General features: G+C 39.6%; 1 pseudogene; it reads left to right on the forward strand.

Moving 5' to 3' along the window:
- On the forward strand, window positions 1–2,654 carry LOC127755753 (UPF0481 protein At3g47200-like; annotated as a pseudogene).
- Window positions 2,655–6,327: the final 3,673 nt, after the last annotated feature.

Consider the following 6,327-nt stretch of genomic DNA (forward strand, 5'->3'; position numbering starts at 1 on the left):
ATGACTGTCGAAGAGATGGCCAGCTGTTTGGTAGAGATCGAGAGATACATCAGCGGCGACACGTCTGGAGCGATGGCGCGAGGATCGAAGCCGGGGCACTCCATCTACCGGGTGCCAGAGTACATCAAGAATATGACGAACCCCAACGCCTACCGGCCTCGGGTGGTGTCGCTGGGACCTTTCCACCACGGCGATCTAGCCCTGCTGCCGATGGAGAAGCACAAGTGCCGCGCGGTGGCGAACTTGGTCAAGCGGAGTGGGAAGCCTCTGTAGGAGTTCATCGCTGCCGTCGAGGAGATGAAGTTGCAGCTTCAGGACGTGTACGAAAATATAGAAGACAAATGGTACCAAGGTACACGCTTCGTGGAGATGATGCTCAAGGATGGCTGCTTCTTGTTAGGGATGGCGAGGGTGTTTTAGTTAGATGGGAAAGTTGAGGACTATGAACCCGATGACCCTGTCTTCAGCGAGCACGGCCGTTTGTACTTGTTCAGCGGTATCAAATCTGACGTGGTCTTGATGGAGAATCAACTACCTCTTCTCCTTCTCCAGAAACTTATGCGTACTGCATATCCCGACGATTTTAAGGTACATATTCATGAGCTGGAGTAACTTGTTGCTCGCAGTGATAACAAATTATAAATAGCTGGTTCTTGATATGGACAACCGGTAGTGATAATTGCTGAGATGTATAGGTCGTAAGTATCATTGCCAGTTTGTGTCAAACTGCCGGTGATACTCATGGCAGCTTTTTTTTTATATATTGGAAAACGGTAAAAAGAATTTCAAATGAAGTTGAATGAAGATAAGGTTTTTATCCAAAATATGAAGCTCTACTTTTTTGTAGTTCGATTACTATGTACTTCGAGATTGTTTATATATATATATATATATATATATATATATATATATATATATATATATATATATATATATATATATATATATATATATATATATATATGTTTGTATGTATGTGTTCGAATACTTTGTACTTCGATATTTCAATAAAATTAAGAATTTTTTGAAAAAAAACTTCGGATGGTGAGAGTTCGATTAGACCAATCTACTAAAACTTTAATTTATAGTTACCGTTCTTATTTGAAGTTATCTAAGATGTAAAATTAATACATATCGATCGGATTGAAATGGTAAAAATATTCGGAGTTGCTAGAAATATGGCGCCATATGCTACAGTCAATTTTTTCAGCCATTTACACGGTAGTTACACCTCATTTACACCCCACTTACATATGTAATTAGTATGTAATTTTCGAATTTACATATGTAATTTTAGTATATTTACAATGTTACAATGTACATTGTAAATACACTAAAATTGCATATGTAATTTAGGGACTTACAATGTAAATACATGCCGACTATTTTTTGATGAAAAATATGGCGTCATAAATATAGCTACACCCAAAATATTCTATATCCATCGCTAAATATAAGATCTAGCCCTTGGGGTGACTAATAAAGTAATTCAAAAGACTAGTTATTTGACTCCTTGGGGGTGGGTTTGGCGTGGGCCTGAACTAATTAGATGGTAATGAAGCCAAGTGGCAATATAGGTAGTTTAGTTATAAAAATCATCTTTTACCAATACTATATTGTTATATTTAAGATAAATTTGAACACCACAAGTGAATATATTTAGGACGGATGGAATACCATATATATTCCATATGTAATCAATAATTTAAGATGTGCGCTCCATAGATAAGATGGTAAGAAGCCTAGCTAGTTATGTACTTATGTGGAGAGAGAGAGAGGGGTTGTTTTCGAGAGAGCCTCCAATTAGTACGTATATAAATATTTAGGCACAATAATTAATATTTCTATATATCAATTTAAACTGAAAGAGAATGCGGTGTACATGTTGGAAAAGTTTAATAATGCTACCTGCTTTGTTGCTCTATGATTGATGGCCACAGGATGATGGAGCAAAACTTAACAATTGGGTGCTACGTTTCCTTTGCTTGATTGTCACGAGCGAAACTCCTGTTAATGATGATTTGGGTCTCCATCCCCTTGATGTTCTTCATAAAAGCATGACTGGTATGCGTCGGCATCGCCAAAGGCCTATCACAGTTACTTTCATGCCTTGTGCTGCAGAACTCCACGAGGCAGGAATTCATTTTAAGTTGAGTGCGGAAGTGGGGTTCGGAGGGGGTGTCACATTTGAAAGTGGTGTGCTAAACATCCCCAATATCTTCTTGGACGACGATGCCGAGTGCATATTCCTCAACTTAATGGCATTTGAGCAGCTACACCCAGGCGGCCGGAATGATGTGACGGCGTTCGTGTTCTTCATGGACCTTCTCATCGACACCGCCAATGATGTGGCACTGTTGAGATCTAAAGAGATCATCAAGAATGATTTGGGTAGCGATAAGACGGCGGCAGATTTGATCAATAAGACCCTAACTAAAGGTGTAGTTCTAAGCGAAGACTCTAGTCTATGGGACGTGCTAAGTGACGTGAATGCCTACTACAAAAAACCATTGAACAAGTTGCGGGCTAGCTTTATACACACGTACTTCAGCAACCTATGGGTGTTCATCTCGCTTGTCGCGGCAGTTATCCTGCTCGTCGCAACCGTCATGCAGACTGTCTACACTATTGTACCCTTCTACAAGAATAAGTAATAGTATCGCTACTGTACGTACCATGTTAATTATATGAGCAGTGCCTTGCATCGTGTGGCTAGCTAGAGGTATCATTACGTGTGTACTGTGTTTGGTTTTCTGAATTATTATGCATGTAATCCTGAAAATTTGCTTCCTGAGCTCCACCTTCAGTTTCCCCTCCAAACTGTCCACATGACTTCACGGATCACCTGTATATATATGGGGAGATCGACAGTGCATATTTGAATGATAGTCTCTGTCCGCAATAATAATAATAATTATATATATATATATATATATATATATATATATATATATATATATATATATATATATATATATATATATCTTCTCTGTAATAGCTAGCTAGCTATCCAGAGATACTTGAGGCTCTATTTAGAGCCCACCTCAAAACTTTACACTCCTGATCTAAACACCCCCTGAATTCAGTAGAGTATTCCCTTACCTCTGCATGGGGCGTCTGGCCATGCGCGAGTTTGTAAGTGATCAATTATGCCATAGAGAGAATTACAGAGATGATTCACTACTACGGAAACACCTATCACTATCGGTCAGCTCATCATTTCCGGTTTAACCTGAGACACGGTAAGGATTATAATATGCCATCAGTTGAACTCAATTAGTGTTGGTGTAGAATGCTTATACCTGAGAATATAATGCTTCCCAACATGAGTAATAGCTTACTTTGGGGCTACCAAATGCTACTGTGTAACTAGATAGTTATAAAGGTTGTCTTCATGTTTGTTATTAACCATGTAGTGGATGTAATAATCAATATATAATTTGCCCCTCCTAAATAATGGGAGATATTTTCTAGGCCCATCAATGTAATTTAGATTATGAAAGGATATGGCCATGCCGAGTTGAGAGGTATTAGTCACAAGAAAACTAATCATTCGATATAGAATCCAGTGTATGATTGAGCTATTGAGAGGACAACACAAATCTAGTCTTAAGCTTGATCGATATCATGAGGAAAAGGGATTCGTATATATAGGTGCACTAAAAGATTCACCCGGTATGATCTTTATGTGTACTCGGTGGGTCAATATATCCTGCTAAGGGCTGCTATTGACACGTGGACAAAAATGTGTTCTTGGGTTACAATCAAGTATGCATGAACCTACGAGAAACATTTAATGGGTTGGAACAAGATAAAGGATGAACATCCAATAGTGGCCAAAACTCTAGCCATCATTCTTCGTTGCAGCGATGATTGGCGTGGGAATGCCAGGAGACGACGCGTGAGGAGACAATTGAGATGCTGAGATAGACTGCTATATCTACACTGACACACGCTACACCGAACTGGAATGCTTCGACTCTTCTTTCGTTGCTCGGCGTGTCAAGTGGTAATGATGCATGATCCTTACTCTCATGATTCCTGGTTTACAGTCGAAAAAATGGTTTTATGCGAGAAGCACCACCGATGAGAACATATCCATTATATTACGCCACCACCGACCGAGCCCGAACCGCCGCGCTCCTTATCACGGCCCTCCACCACTGGCTGTAGCAATGAGCAGGATGAGGCTGACAGCAACAGCTTACACTCCTCTTCTGGCTTGAACATGGTCAGCAACAGGTCCCAGTTGCAGCTTCCAACACCCTACGATGTTGTCACCATTGTTGGCAACGGCCTCCCCTTGATGTCGTCGTAACCGGAAACAACCCCTATGGTGCCTAGAATCCAAAAATTTCGTGTGGTGGAGGGGAATGGAAAGGATGGTGGGTCCCGTTGTGGACCGAACGAGTATATATAGATACATTGCTAACAAGCTACTAAACAAATTACTGCTCACGTAAGGAACGGTGAGTGGGGTGCATGGAATCGAATGGAAGGTTATGGGGTGCTCTATTTGCTAAGAGCAATTCTACAGTCCTTGAGGAGATACCATGAGGTATAGTGTAAAATTTGGTACCTCATAGTATCTCATAGTACCTAGGTACCAAAAGTACCAAATTTACAATAGAAAAAGTGGTACCTCATTGTACCTCCTCAAGGACCGTAAAATTGCTCATTTGCTAAATAGAGCACTCAGTGGCGTAGCCAAGAATTTTTAGCTGGGTAGTCCTTTCCACAAATTCACGTCACATTATAAAATTTCCAAACACCATCAATCCCATATAAAAATTTAACTCTAGTTAAAAGGTGACATAAAATTATAAATATAGCAATAATGACTTATAACATCAATAATCAACTAACTTATCAAGCTAATTTCCAAATGTGCAAATTACAACGCCACTACTTTCTCTATGCTTGCTTTTAACCGTGGAAGTTTTTATTACGGTTTATCAACTTGATTTTCACTAGACTCGGCATGGAAAATAGCCAACAAACAACAGTGGCACATTACCTAATCATAAATATTGCACATTCAGAGATTTCAGAATTGGTAATGACAAATGCTTTTTATATCGTTCAAACATAATGAGAAACTGAGAACAATGAAACTACTATTAGCTAGAGGAGTAAAGGTACCTACAGGGTTGTGGGTGAACAAAGCGGGTTGGGTCGTTGACGGCCTCATCCGGTGATGGTCGACGGGCGCATGCAGGGGAAGGCTGACGAGCTAGGATCGGAGATATCTGTGGCGGATGACGAGAAGACGTACGGCGACGGGGAGAGGCGGACTAGCAGACAGCTGGAGAGAGGCCTATCTGCAAGGCGCTGAGGAGAGGCGAGGAAAGGGGCGCAGTCGATCGGCGGCGCGCGGCGCGTCCGCGCGTGCGAAGGAGGAACGGAGCAGAGGTACGCGGCGAATCCAGCGAGCGAACCGTGGAGGGAATTGCGGATCCATCCTAGCGCTCGCTTCCTTACCATCTTGGACTAGGGCCTGTTGGTGTTGGGCCTGGATATATTACGGGGGAGGAGGTGTCGATGTGTTAAAACCAGGTAGTCCCAAGTCCATAGGCACTACGCTCTAGCGAGTGGGAAAAGCTAATGGGCGATCGATCGCTACCCCCATTCCCCTATACGGCTCCTCTCCCCCTTTCTCCTCCCCTTCTTCTTCTTCCTACTACACCATAAATTTTTTTAAAAAATAAAAAATACAGTTAGAAAAATTTATATATAGAAATACTATATATAAAAAATATTTGAATTTAAATTTAAATTTAACAATTCAAATTTAAATTTGAATTCGGTATATAAACTTTTGACTTATAAACTTTGGGTCTATAAACTTTAAATGTATAGAAAATACTATATATAAAAAATATTTGAATTCGAATTTAAATTTGAATCGGATATATAAACTTTTGACTTATAAACTTTGGGTCTATAAACTTTAGATATATATAAAATACTATATAAAAAATATTTGAATTCGAATTTAAATTTGAATCGGATATATAAACTTTTGACTTATAAACTTTGGGTCTATAGTTTATAGATATATATAAAATACTATATAAAAAATATTTGAATTCAAATTCAAATTTGAATCGGATATATAAACTTTTGACTTATAAACTTTGGTTCTCTAAACTTTAGGTGTATAAACTTTAGGTGTGTAAACTTGAGGTGTATATAAACTTTAGGTGCATAAATTTGTTAAAATAGGAAAGTAATGCAGTGCCGAAAAATGAAACCACGTGGAGGAGGAAGGGTCGATCGCTAGTGGCAATCGATCGCCCATCAGCTTTACAGCTAGCTAGTATTTCT

This window comes from Oryza glaberrima, chromosome 11 (assembly GCF_000147395.1).
Source record: "Oryza glaberrima chromosome 11, OglaRS2, whole genome shotgun sequence".
Taxonomy (NCBI): Eukaryota; Viridiplantae; Streptophyta; class Magnoliopsida; order Poales; family Poaceae; genus Oryza; species Oryza glaberrima.